This window comes from Podarcis tiliguerta (assembly GCF_965153285.1).
Source record: "Podarcis tiliguerta genome assembly, chromosome: 8".
NCBI classification, from domain to species: Eukaryota; Metazoa; Chordata; class Lepidosauria; order Squamata; family Lacertidae; genus Podarcis; species Podarcis tiliguerta.
Genome location: NC_139541.1, coordinates 35,051,115 through 35,066,412, shown reverse-complemented (window position 1 = coordinate 35,066,412; position 15,298 = coordinate 35,051,115).

The window sequence follows — 15,298 nt, the reverse complement described above, 5'->3', positions numbered from 1 at the left end:
TTCTTGTTAATTGATGGAGGGTGGTTTGGGGGAAGTGGTATGCATTTTCAGAATTGCCATCGTCTCTGATCATGCACTATGCTGGCTGAGGCTGGTGTTCACCTAAAGGGCCAAGCCAGTGGGGCCATTGCACTCTTGTCAAGTAACATACCCAAGGTTTTTTGGTGCAAGGAGGAAGTATTCCTTGCAGTCCTTTGTTCCAAGACCACAGATGTCCCTGTAAACATGCCCAGGAGAGAGAAGCACCCTGGTTCCCCCTGTCCTAGAAGAAGAAAAAGAGTTTGGACTTGATATCCTGCCTATCACTCCCCTTAAGGAGTCTCAAAGTGGCTAACAATCTCCTTTCCCTTCCTCCCCCACAACAAACACTCTGTGGGGTGAGTGAGGCTGAGAGACTTTAGAGAAGTGTGACTAGCCCAAGGTCACCCAGCAGCTGCATGTGGAGGAGCAGAGATACGAACCCGGTTCACCAGATTACGAATCTACCGCTCTTAACCACTACACCATGCTGGCTAGGGAACTTCCTGCCCAGACTATATTTGGCTAATTCTTATTTGGTTTGCAGATCCTCTAGACTGTTATGTTTAATAAATCTAATCAGTGGGGGGTTTTCTTTTTTAAAAAAATTAGGGATACTCTCATTTTCCTACACATATTGAAATACTGCCCCTCAATGAGGACAAACTTAGATTCACAAAATGTTTAGGGGTATGCGTACCCCTGCGTACCCTCAGAAAAAAAGCACTTAATATAATGTCCTTTCTCCATAATACAGTGTCCTGAGTCTTCTTTTGGTGTGTTGACAGTGTGCCGTTCGAACCTTTTTTAAAGACCTGAGCTTAGTTCTGCAAGCATCACGCCTGAAAAGTAGCCCTTTTTCTAACTGAGAAGACCAACACTTTTTTGAAAAGAAAAAGAAAAAGAAACCCTCTGAACTGCCTATAATTTGCTAGAGGGGCTTTTAAATGGCACATTTAAAACAAACGCTCCAGCAGTGATCATTAAAATGTCAAAACTCTGTAGTAACTGTTGACAACTATCGACTTTTCTTAAATGTCGGCCACTTGTTAGCCAACACTGGCAATATTTCAACACAGGCCGCCTGAAAAACCTTTGTGCTATTAAACGGGAACTGCTGATTACTTTAAGATCAGCAATTTCCCTCTTCTTTGAGAAACCATCAGCTTGATTGGACCCTCCCCCCCCCCCAAAAAAAAACAAGGCATGGAAGAAGCCAGATCTAAAGTGTTTGTTCACACAGTCATTGGAGTGATTTAATGCAAAGCTGAAACAAACACCAAGAGATGGATGGCAGAAAGGGCAACTACTATTCCTCAGGCTGGAGAGGGTTCTGGCACATGGCATGGTCACTAATTGTCAGAGCTGGCCCAATACATTTTGACACCTGAGGCAAACCACAAAATGGCACCCTCTGCCAGGGAAGAGGAGGTAAGTGAAGATCTACACCAGGAGCAAGAGGGGAAATCAAATCCACTTCACCTGATGGCTGAAGTGAGATTCAAAGGCTGTTGCAGGAGGGAAAGGGCCCCACTCTGAATCATACTAGGCAGGAGCAGATCCCAGGATTCCCCAGAGGGCAGCCCCACCATTTCCTCCTGGGAGAAGACCAGCAGCTTCTCCTATTGGATGAGAGGCTACTGGGGAGGTGGCATTAGGCTGATGATGAGGCAACAGATCCAAGCAGCAGTGGGTGGTGCATTCTATGGAGCCTGGATATGCTGTCTCTGTGGATCCTGCCACCCGAGGCAGTCGCCTCACCTTGCCTGATGAGTGGGCCAGCCCTGCTAACTGTCTGGCCCAAACTTATACTTGGGCAAACAGCATCCGTATAAGAAGAAAGGAAAAGCAGCAGCAACAAAACAAGCAAACACAACTTTAATCTCCAGTTGTTAAAGGGGTGGCCCTTGCCATTGCACTCCCTCCAAAGCAGAACTCCTCAAAAGGCTAATTCCCTTTGTGTGTTTTTCCCCCTGTCACAGCTAAGGACCTAATAAAGCCCCAGTTGCCCTGGACGTCGAGCCCATGTGGATTCAAAACCAATGTGCCCATTTAGAGGAGTGCAGATGGCTACGTTCCAGTCATTACATTTATCTGAGAGATGCAGAATGAGTTCTAGGGCTGTGTGTATCCTCAGTCCCTAGCCCCAACCACCCTGGCTTTTGACAGTCTTGTCAGAGGCTGAACCAGGAGGTGGGTCAACCCAATTTGGGGAGATTTGGGGAGATCCCAGTATGTTTCCGAGCACAATTCAAAGTGTTGGTGCTGACCTTTAAAGCCCTAAACAGCTTCGGCTAAGTATACCTGAAGGAGCATCTCCACTCCCATCATTCAGCCTAGATACTGAGGTCCAGCTCTGAGGGCCTTCTGGTGGTTTCCTCATTGCAAGAAGTGAAGTTACAGGGAACCAGGCAGAGGGTCTTCTTGGTAGTGGCACCCACCCTCTCATCAGATGTCAAAGAAATAAACAACTATTTGATTTTTAGAAGACATCTGAAGGCAGCCCTGTTTAGGGAAGTTTTTAATATTTGATGAATTATTGTATTTTAATCTTTCGTTGGAAGCTGCCCAGAGTGGCTGGGGAAAACCAGCCAGATGGGTGGGGGTGTAAATAAATTGATTTTGTTGTTACTATTACTAGGGTTGTCTCAGCTTGGCCCGGACAAATCTCAGATACACTGAAATGCACAACCCTAGTGAGCTCCTATTAGAATTCCTGAATATCGGATAGATCATGCATCCCTTATTGATCCTCCATCCCTTCCATGTGACCAAGGGCAGTAATTCAGAAAGTTAAAAGCACGGAAAACCATGCAGCAGAACACTTCATGGTTGACCCTTTTCAAATGAAGAAATGGCACCTTTGAAAGCCTCGTTATTATTATTGATTTATTTTATTTATGAATTGTCTCCCATGGACCACCTCATACTGATTTCACAATGCAATGAAAAATATCTCCAAAACAATTCTATGTCTCAAAGGGGTTTAAACAATTGCACGTATAAAAACAACTAAATCAATTACATATATAGAAATGGTAAACAGTGGCATTTATTTAAAAACAAGCAGATGCATACTTAAAAGAATTTGAAAGAAGTCCAGGGACCAACTGGGATAAAAAAAAAGACGCACTTAGAAGGTATTGTTGAAAAAGAAAATGTATTATGATATAGAAACATTTTTATAAATCCCTTTCTTAAGTGCTCCATCCCCATCCCACAACATATTGCCCATTCAGTCTTACAATTTAGACCAAACAAAAATTATGAATATAACTGGTGGTGAAAACAGTCTACAACAATGTATGGTTGAGGAAAAGTCAAATAATAATTACCCACCGGCCTTCAGCTTCCGTGACCACAACTCACTTCTTACAACAGCAGCCACTGCAGATTTAGACAAAATAATATTGATCAGACAAATGCAATCCGATTAATGAACCCTTAGACTGCCTGGAGGTGCAGGCCTTTCCATAACCTCGTACCATAATAATAATGAAAACCAAGTGCTTGGTATTTTAAGAAAACAACACAAAAGTCAACAGGGAAAGGGTTACGTTTTAAGATACCAAAAAGGCCGGCAAATGTCAGACTGTGTCGGGGAGAAAGAGTTCATATCATAGCAAGCTGATGTCTGCTAGCATTGTTTGGAAATGCCTTGATGATGGCTAGAACAGAACCCTGTTGTTCCCTTTCTGTTCCTGGAAATGGAAGGACAATAGCAGCCCCCACCCCAAAAGAAAAGGAGCTTAGCTATCAGTCTTTGTGAGATAATCAAGGCAACAACTTTGGCCATTCATCCAAGGCAACTCATAATATACATATTTGTTATTGTTATCGCCAAGATTGTTGGTCACAGAGTGGCCCCAGGTGCTAATTTAGCTGTATTCCCTCAGGTCCGTTCTTAACCTGAAACTGTTCTTAACCTGAAGCACCACTTTAGCTAATGGGGCCTCCTACTGCTGCCGCGCCGCCGGAGCACGATTTCTGTTCTCATCCTGAAGCAAAGTTCTTAACCTGAAGCACTATTTCTGGGTTAGCGGAGTCTGTAACCTGAAGCGTATGTAACCCGAGGCACTACTGTACTCCCTATATCTGTGGGAGGAAATGGGTGCCTGTTGTGGCCCCTCATGCTTAAGCCACCATTGCGTGGCGAGGCCCCAGGCCCCGTAGTTCCCTCAGAAATAAACACACAGACATGAATATGTTGGGTTAATGGGATAAATTAGGCCACAACTTTATTGGTACAGATATGAGTGGTTTGGCTTAGGCAATTGGGTGAAGCAAAACTATATGCTGACTCCTGCCCATCTGCAGGAGTCCCGTAAGGGTCAACCACTGATAGGAGGAGCCCTATGATATACATCAATTAAGAGCACTCCCAGGGTCACCGATGGGGTCATGGCATGGCCCTAGCCCACACCCAGGTTTCGGACAGGACCCACACACCCGGATCCCTTTAACAGGACAGCCTTAATGTGGAGGGGCAGGCCAGAGGCAACAACTGCCCCTCACATGACAAGGCTTACCTTACAAAGTTGTGACGATTGCTACTAGGCAGGCGAACCCCAAATGGCTAGTGTCAATTTGCCAAGTGGAAAAATTCCTATCCGGCCCTGACAACCAGGCGACCGACATTAGTCATAGCAAGGTCATAGTCATGCAATGCAAGAAAAGAGAATGGGTGATCCGACAGAGGAGATGAATGGAGGCTGCTATCCCCAGCCGCATTACAGTTTAAACACCACGTGGCCACACCCCTGGCTAACCCGATTGGTCAGCCAGGGGGAGTGACGCGGCGGATGGGAGTCCTAATCACTCCGCCCACAGCCAGGTCACCGGGAGGTCCCAGGTCGCTGCCCACAATGCGGTCCCCCTGTCCCAAAAAGGGGAGCCGTTCTCCTGGGCAGTGAGAATGGAGCACACATGGCAAGGCATCCCTTAGGGGAATTCCTCCTGGCTGCCTGGGTAGCTGGCTCAAGTGCCCAACGGCTGCTGCATCCCAAATTGGCCAATCAGTTGGTCTCTCCTGGGGTTGTGCCTCGCAGGCTGAGAGGGCATTGGCTGCAAATGTGCCCTGACAGCTGACGAGGCATAAAAGCTGGTAGTGCCATCCTGCCTCAGCGCAGTTCCTGTCTTATACTGAAACCTCTGGTTGTGCACCTAATGCTAATTGCGTATTTAGTTCTCTTGCAGTAGGGGAAGGATGCAGCCAACATAAATTCGTGGACTGGGCATACTTAGATCCATTGATTTAAATGGGTCTGCTGTGAGGACAACTTTCTTGGATACAACCATGTTTCTTCACTGGCAGAATCAGAGACCAGGGAGAAGAGACGGTGAAGGAAGACTGGAGGAAGTTTAAAGACTATTTACAGAAACACTATAATATAATGAATGTTTGATGACACCAGATTGAATCTAAAAGACTATTAGTATAAAAATTTAAAGATTAAGAAAGATTAATAAGTTTTAAGATATATGGAAATGTTACTACATTAAGACACTAAGTTAATGATGAAATCAAAATATGACAGGGGGAAGGAATTTGCTGACAGAATATACGATCTGGAATACAGAGTGGGAAGGTCTGGGGAAGTCGCAGAAACAAGTTAATGTAAAGAATATAAAGAGATAACAATTGTTTTCAATATTTTTATTTTTATTTATTTTTTATTTTTTGTTGTATGGTGTTGCATGTTGTTGTATTTTTCTTTTTGTTTGGTTTGTTTAGTTGTATTGTGTTCTTTCTTCTGTTCATTTATTGTAAAACCTAATAAAATATTATATGAAAAAAAAAACCATGTTTCTTCAGGGCAAGCATTAGTTCCTAGCAAAAACCTAAATTCCTTTGTATTTGGCCATCATTTTTATCTAGTTGCAAGAGCTGGCAGATTGTTTCTTCAAGGTGGCTGGCGATATTGGCAGGGCGGCTTGCAAAATCCGTCAGGGGAAATGGTAAAATGAACAAAAATGTCATGGGTAATTGTTGCTTGATATGGTTCATTCATACCGACACCCACAGAAAACGCTTCTTGGAATATCTGATGAATAGATTAGATTTGGCTCTTGGTGGGCACAGGTGCACTTAGATCTTACCGCGTCAAACGTGGAAGAATGATTTAAACAATTGTCTCCAGGTGCCCAAGCCAGGACCCAGGGCACACCAGGCAAGCTCCAGGGCTGCACTTCAATGCCGAGAACCCAAACGATGCATTTTTCAAATTCTTCAGGTCAATTTGCTTCTTGTTCCAGCAGACAATGTACCCAACCCCAGCAAGAAAAAAACGAATTAAGAAGAAAATTGCTTGGGATTTGAGATGTGATTCTTTTCTATAATTCTAGAGAGAAGTCACAACGCTGCTCTCGCCAGTTCTGTAGGGTGGGTTGCAACAAGCCTTTAGAAGAGAAGAAGCTGCCTTATATGGAGTCACATCATGCGCCTCTCATGGTCAGCATTGACTACACTGACAGGGAAACACTTACTGGGATTTCAAACAAGGTGCTCCCCCAAGCCTGCCGAGAGCTGTTGAGGTAGGGCTAGAAATGTTTCCTGCCTAAAAGAAAAATCCTGGAGAGTTGCTGCCTGTCAGTGTAAACAGAACTGAGCTAAATGGACCAATAGTTTAATAAGGCAGCTTCCTGTGTCTCTGCTGCCCCCCTGTGGCTGCCTTGGGGGTGTAACACACAATTTCTCAATCCTCTGTCTCTGCTGCCATCTAGCGGCTAGATATCCGCAGACGTATGCAAGCTGTTCCTCAATTTTTCAGGGGCATATTTTTCTTCTTTCTCCGACTTGCATTTCTCCCACTTATCAGAAAAACAGAGTGCAGGAGTTCCTCGCTCCATTGGGCAAGGAGCAGCCTGTGTCCTCAAACGCAACATCATTCTGGTGCAAGATGGACATAAATCTACCTTAGAAGTTACACTTGATAGCTCCAGATTGTCAGGTTTTTTTGCAGGAGAGGGGCTTGGGGGGGGGGGTTGCATCTGTCTTGCATGCAGCAGATCCCAGGAATGATCCCTAGCAGCTATCCGTGGGACTGGGAGAGAACCCTACTCTTGCAAACCACACCAACGTTCAGAGATGCTGGAAGTTGTAGGTCAGCAACAGTGGCGTAGCGTGGGTTGTCAGCACCCGGGGCAAGGCAAGTAATTTGCGCCCCCCCCCCCCGCTGCACTGTCCCTCCCCCAGATAGTCCCTCGCTCTCTCTCCGCACCACACCGCTCGCCTGGCACCCTCCCCTCCACAGTGGGCGGCTACCCGGCGGCTCGGATCGGATTCGCACAGCCAGCACTGCAGTGAGAGAGAGTGAGTGAGCCAGGTAGGGGCAGAGAGCTGCGAGTGCGAGCCCCCCCCCCCGATGTTGCGCCGGGTGCGGCCGCCCCCCCCCCTGCACTCCCCACGCTACGCCACTGGTCAGCAATATCTGGAGGGCCAAAGGTTCCCTACATGCAGCCCAGAGGTCAGTCAAATGTATTATTCTTAAAGTGCTGCTTGTATATTATGATCCAGGGTTCACCACCATGGCACCCACACACCCACATTGGCCTTCTCATCTCCCATGCCCACTGAAACTACGCTTGAAAGAAGTATACTAGTGCACCAAACAGAAAGGGCTATGTATGGGGGTACACTTGGCTGCAAGGTTCAAAGTGCCCATTACATTCTCTCCAAACTTCATGGACCCTGAAAGATTGATGACCCCTGAAATAATCCTGCACCAGAAAAATGTTGGGCTCCCACTCACTTCCTAGTGGATCCTTCTCCTGAATCTGTTATACCAGAATGGTGAGCTAAATTTCATTCACACAAGTGGGCACGATGTGACACAACGACAAACATCATTGGACATTGTTACTAACCCAGCCACCGTTTCCACACACGCCAGCTTCTGTTCCCCCAAACAGCACGAAATAGGTGCATGCCAGTATTTTGCACCAAATATCTCCACTTAACTCTTGGGATTTTCCAGGTTAAAGAGGCTGTGAATCAAATCACATGGAAATGAGCACTAAAAAAATGGATTACATTAAAAGACACAGATGTGTTGGATCTTGAGGGGCATGACAACCGGTTTGGGTGGCACACCTATCTAACATACGAAAAGGTGAAGGTCCACAAAGGTTTCTTAAGCCATGTAATAAGGAGATCACTTTATAAGATATGGAGTAAATATAGAGGAATTTTGGAACCAAAGATACCTTTGTGGATATCTCCAGTGGAAGCAATAGCAGTTAAAAGGAAAAACATGAAGGGAGAATATATAAGACTATATTGTAAAAATGATACCATCCTAGCAGAATTGAATGATATTTGTGTATAATAAATAAATGGAATAAACATCTTAGAGGAATATATGGAAAAAGATATAAAACAAACTGTGATAAAATCAAGACAATAGAAAAAGTATAATGAGAATGATTGGAAGCTTTTCACAGAAGACTTTATTGGATAAGACATGATGTTGTATAAATATCTGGTACTTTTAATTGTTGTTGTTTTCTTGTTACTTTTAAACTTTTTGTACTTTATGATGTGGAGAATTCTTTTTTTCCCCTCTGTTCTTTTTCCTTTTCCTTTTCTTTTCTTTTCTGTGCTTAACTTTGTTGTACTTACCTTTATTATAAGATTGTATTTTAAACCAATAAAGAAATGAGCACTAAACATGACTTTACTGGAAGCAGCTTTTACACTGTGTGAAAGCTCAAACACAATGTGGAAATGAACAGCTAGGGAAACGTCAGTGAAATGGAATAAACAGTTGTGTGAATGTAGCCAGTGTCCTCCAAAAGCTAATCCTTCATTTGTTTTCCTCTCTTCTGTCTCCTCTTCCCTGCTGCTTTGATAATTTGAAGCTGTTTCTCACTTGGTTTTCCTTCAAGTCCTTCCTTTCCTCGTGTCCAAGCATAAATTTCTCCAGGCTATCCTGGGACTTTGTAAATCTTCCTTGCAATTTGTTGCTGTTGCTGCTGCTACTGCCGTTCCTCCCTTGCTATGAGTTTGAGCCCTGCTCCCTTCCATATATCACGGTAAGAATTGCACAGGAGTCAAATACATCTCTCCCCTCGGAGAATTGATGTATGTTTTGTGTGTTCTCTCCATCAGATTCCAAATTGGTTTCCTGGGTGGAGTGACAAAGTGAGGCTGTGAGGATGCACATTATTTTTGACGCACACCATAGCTCTCATCTACACCCAACGCCTGAAGCCCCATTTATGGAAGACCCAGGAAAGAAAATGGCAACCTAGGTGATCAGGGAGATGGAACAACTCCGTTTTAAGGAAAGATTGTAGGGTTTGGGACTTTTGAGTTTAGAAAAAAGGGGGCATGATAAAAGTTTATAAAATTCTGTATGGCACAGAGAAAGCTGATAGAGAAAAGTTAATTCTCCCCATCTCAAAACACTAGAATTTGTGGACATCACACGAGGCTAACTGATGGAAGATAGTTGAACTATGGAACTCACCTTCACTGGAGGCAGCAATGGCTTTAAAAAAGGACTGGACAAGTTTGTGCAGGGCAAGGCTAGTAGCCATGATGGCTATGTTCTGCTCCAGAGTTTGAGGCATTATGCCTCTGAATACCAGGCAGAGGGCCTTCTGGGTAGTGGCGTTCACCCTGTGGAACAACCTCCCATCAGTTGTCCAGGAAATAAACAACTATCTGACTTTTAGAAGACATCTGAAGGCAGCCCTGTTTAGGGAAGTTTGTAATGTTTGATGTTTTATTGCTTTATCATCATCATCATTAATATATATTAATATATTAATATATACCCCCCACACACCCTATTACTATTATACCAGCTGCAATTTCCTCAGCGCAGATGTAAAATGTGCACATATGAAACTGCTTTGAGTCCCACCACTGGTCCATCTTGCTCACTACTGACTACTCTGATGGACAGTCAACAGACAGACAGCAAAGCTGCAGAAGATGGGTTCATTTAACCAGAGATAGGAAGGACCTTCTTCGTGAAATGTGTGGGTTCTGCTACTGAGCTAGGTATAGGGAAATGGTGGCAGATCTCTCAGTGAACTTGCTCCTCTTGCAGTTGGAGGGTTGGAGAGGACAGAGGGTGAAGAAAGAGCTGTGAGTGGAGAGGGGACCTCATCCCACCTTTGGACCCTCCCCTCCCCAGGAAACTCAACTAACCTGCTGTGCCTGGAAGTGGATCTGGAGAGTGCAGCTGAAAGGGACATAGCAGTAGGAAGCCTGAGGAAGTACCATCCACCTTGGGCCTGCCCATGAAAATCAAGTCTACAGTGAAGGACTGGAGTCCACTGTTCCTGTGAACTCTTTTGGTTGTGAGCCTTTTGTGAGTGAGCTGAGAGCAGGGGCAGTTTTAGGGTAGCACAACCAGTGCAGTCGCTCTGGGCACTATGCTGCTAGGAGTGCCCAAACAATGCTGTTGAATAGAGTGTGAGAGGTGGAGGAGCCAAATTCTAGAATCAAATGAGGAGCCGCTGAAATTAGAGCGCCCAAAGTCTGCCACCTCTGAGAGTTTGTTGGACCCCGGGGGCTGAGAGAAAGCCTGTGTCAGAAGAAAAAGAAATTGATACTTATTTATAAATATTTTAGGAACTTTGATGTGCAATACTTTAAGTTATCTGTTGTTGCTTCAGTTTCCACATACACTGCTTAGAGATATTTTTAAGATAGCAAGCAGTGTAGCAATCAAAGAATCAAAATAATAAAAATTGTTGACATTAGATGAGAGTGATTTTTCAGTGTGTGCGTGTGCATGCGTGCAAGCCCATTTTACATTTCTAATAGATAAAGCTCAACAACCTTTAACATAAATCCAGAGGGAAATTCTGCTCTGGAAAGGGCAATTTGTAATGAAAGATGATGAAAACACCGAAGGACCCCCTTCCAAAGACTTAATGCCAGCCTTGAGCCAGAAGGTGGCACCCTAAGACCTTTCAACGCTGAGACTCTTTGATGCTACTTCCTGAGAGGCTGGCACATCCTTGTTCAAATTTTATCTGCTTTAAAAAGTTGGATTTATTGATTGTGCCTGTGACCTGCTGTACTGCTCCTGACCCCTCTTTGCTTGCCTCTTGCCAAGCCCCAGAGGAGTGCGAAATGTATTGTACGACTACCAAGCCGAGAGATGACCTTTTCCAGAGAAGCTGCAATTCACAGCAGCCGCCTTCACACGAAAATTCTGCCTCCAATGGGACTGTGCCTCTGGCCCAGCCCTTCAGCTTAAGGGGTGCTGTTGGCTGCACCCTCAGCGTTAAGACAGGGGTGGATAACTGTTTAGGCTCCTCAGGCCAGCTGCTTTAAAACTACTCTTCTAAAAAAAAATTTAAAAAATAAAAATTACAATTAACCCAAAGAGTAAAACGCCAGCCAACCAGTGCAGACTTGTGCGTTAGGGCACCAGCCTCAGTCTGCTTCCAGTCAGTTCCCACCTGCTTACCTGCTTAATCACAGCTATTCGAGGGAGGTAGCACCGCCTGTCAGCTTCCTCTGCCTTTGTCTCCGTCTGCCCTCTTGTAGAACTCAGCAGGCAGGAGGATGGAGACAAAGCGAGAATGACTTGTCTCTGACTATCATTGACTCTTTGGCTCCACCTACTGTTGGGCTCCCTGTCTTCAGCCCTACCAGCCGTAATGACCACCAGCTGCCACTGGAGGCATGCAAAATAATAAATCCAAAGCAACTCAGTTCAGGGCAAAGGAAGGTGAGTCAAACCTAGATGCCTGTGTGCTCTCTTATGGTTGAGCTATCCACCATATATATTGTCTTTCTCTGTCTGTTTGTTTGTTCTCTAGCAGTTCAGACACGTCTTGAGATAGCGTTGCACGAGGGTCTCTGAACTGGGGGTGGCACTCGTCATCAATATTTGGATGGAGGGTGCCATTTTTGCTCAAACCGGTAGACAGAAGCATCACTTTGGCATGGGTTTGCCCCTCAAGATATCATCGCCAAACTCAGCACGAGGGATCCCGAGCTGGAGATATCATACAAAATGCTTTATTTATTCTTCTTCCTCACCCCTCAAAAATGTACAGCCTCACTTTGAACGTGAAAGGTTTTATTCATTAAGAACGTCTATAAACATTTATAGTTGTGAAAAGGGAAACAGCGACAAGATAGCAAAAAGGAGCTGAAACTGAATGAGAAGGAAAAAGATAAGCTGTTTTTGCCGTCCATCTTTTATGGAAATCCCTCGCTCCTCCAAGGAATCATTTTATCCTTTTCAAATTGTACAATGGGGGCTTTTGGCATCAAATGTACATGTGAGATGTTATTGTTCTCAGCTGCTGTTCATCAAGGGAGACGTCATGCAAAATAGCATAAGTTTCCTGAGGAATTACTGGGGCTTGCAGGGAAGAGGCTGACATGAGCCGCGTGTGCAAAAGCTGGAAGGTAAAAAGTATTTCTTTTAGGTGCTACCCCAATCACCAAGCAGTGAGACTCCAGGGGTGCCTGCGCTTTACCCAGAGTTTGGTTTCTTTGCCATGAAGGTCAGTGGTATCTTTAGGATAGACGGCTTTATTTAATAGATTCACAGAAGGTACCAAGACTCATCTAGTCCAATCTCCTGCAATGCAGAAATCACAGCTAAAGAATCCCTGACAGATGGTCAACCAACCTGTTTAAAAACCTCCAATGAAGGAAAATTCAAAATCTGAGGTAGTCCATTCTGCTATCAAACAGCTCTTACAGTCAGAAAGTTGCACTTCTACACATATATACATCCTGGGCATAGGACAGAGGGGCTTGCCACATTAGCCCACCCATAGATATTGCTTCTCCATTCGATTTCCAGAGAATCCCCAAAGTCCAGTTTAGGATCAGCACAGAGCAAGCCATCTCTCTCTCCAGCTTTCAGCATTTTTGCTCACACATACACAACAACAATGACCATTTCTTATCTACCTACCAGCCGGGTGAGGAGCATGGGTGAAAGGTTCACTCATTTGCTCTCTCTCTCTCTCTCTCTTGATGCAGATGGCAGGTGATGAGCCAATCAGCCAAGGTCATTACCCTGGCCAAGGAACTAGCGTGACCTGTTCACTGTCTCCCTCTTATCCATTCTATTGCAGCCTCACTGATACAGGATCTGACAAACTGGAAGGGAGCCAGGGTTTCACCATAGCAGTATGTATACAGAGGATGAAGAGGGAGGGGACAGGGCTGACATTTATTCTGTTTATTTATAAAAGAATTTCTATACCAATGTGTCTGTCTGTCTATCTATCTATTATCTATCATCTATCTATCTATCTATCTATCTATCACAGCCGTTTACAACAATATGAAAACATAGAAGCGCAAACAACAAATTCAGAAGTGGATGTGTAATGAGAGCCAAAGCAGATGAGAAGCAGCTTTGGGCAGTAAGAAAAGTCCTGCTGGATAAGGGGCGAAGGGGGCTCAGTGGGAGAGCATGTGCTCTGCCTGCAGATGGTTCAGTCCCTGGCATCTCCAGGTAGGGCTGCCATATCTGGGGAGTTGCTACCAGTCAGTGCAGACAAACCTGAGCTGGGTAGACCAATGGTCTGACTCCGAATAAGGCAGCTTCATGGGTTCAAAAGGATGCTACCCTTGGAAACCATTTTTTTCTCTCTCTCCAAGATGGCTGCCAAGAAGAAGCAGGGTGCCGGAGGGACAGCACTAGCTCCCAAACTTTTCTAAAAGGCCCTATTTCATGAATAAAGTTTGGGGCTCTTTTCTTTTTTTAAGACAATTTAAAGAACAGTAAAAACAGATCTGTGAATATGGCTTTGATGCAAATCGAGCCTTTACAGGTGCAAATAACAAATTGTCGTTGTGTTTCATGCATACATTGATAATACTCTTGATTTTTAAAAAACAAACAAACAAACACCCAGCTTTGAACTTCAAGGGATTGGAAGATATAAAGGGGTAGCATACATTCAAAGTGTTCCGTATCCATTTTGAAGGAAAGTAGGGGTGCACACAGGTGTGTTGTGTGTAAATAGCTCTTAAAGCAAAAACAAACGAACAAGATACAGCGCTACCTCATAGATTCTTTCTCTCAGTAAAGAAACGGTTCTCTTTGGTGCACAGCGTCTACTGTCAAGTGGGAAACAATGTGATTCCCCCCACCCTCACTATTTGCTACTATTAGGGTGAAATGACCAAGGGGAAGAGACGAGACTTCAAGAAGTGTTTATTTTCAACTAAATGCTGTGGTGGGAAGTGTGTGTACATGCGATGGGAGGCCCTTTATACCAGCGGCAGAGAGCAGGTGGCCCTCAAGGGCTCCAACTCTCATCAGCTCCAGCCAACTTGGCCAATGACCAGGGATTGTGGGAACTGGAAGATCCAACAACATCTAGACACCACCCAATGCCAAGGTGGTGGGTCATTTTTTGTTGTTGGGAAAGAAAAAAAGGGAGCATGCCACTTATCTCTAGGTCACAGATGAGGAACCTGTGTTTCTCCAACTGTTGTTGTTGGGCGCCAAGTTCTATCAGCCCCAGTTGACCCAGTCAACATTGAGAGATGATGAGAGTTGTAGTCCAACCACACCAGAGGGTCAAAAGTTATCATCCTGCTCCAAAGAAACAAACGTAATTTTTCTTTCTGTCAAGTAAAGTGTGTGGCAGCCTCTGAGGCTACATAGGGGGCAGCCATAGAAGAGAAAATGGCATTGATTTTGTTCCACCTATGGCATATCAGGTCCTTGGCAGGTTTGGAAGGTGCCTAAACTTAGGCTGAAATGCTATACTTCCTTATGTGGCTGTTAGTCTCATTGACCTAAACTGGGCTTGCATCCGAGTCAACACATATAGGACTGAACTGTTAGCCTGTACTCCTGTGCCTGGGAACAAGTCCCATTGACTATGCACAGACTTATGATATGTGCTGTTCAGATGACTGGGCAAGTTCTTTTTATTCTCCAACTTTAGGGTGATTTGTGATTTCTGCTTCTGTTTGCTTCAGGCTATATTCTGTAAATGCATCCAACTGTGGACTCTCATGTGATCTGATTGAGTAACTCTAGTGAAAACCACGGGAAAGCATTTTGAAGCTTGTAGGGCTGCCATCAAGGGCCTTCATTTTTTGTGATGCAGCAAACCGAGTATTATTTCCACTGTTTTTTAAATGATTATGCACATGCACATGAAAAACAAGTGTGTGTGTGTAAGAGGGGAGCCAAGAAACTCTGATTTCATTGGAGTTCCTGATTCTGTGCCTGATTAAACAGCTGCCTACAATTCTAGATAAATCACTTTCCTTGTTTAAGGTTTAAAAATATCAAAGCCTACTCTCTGTGGCTTTCAAGGTGTT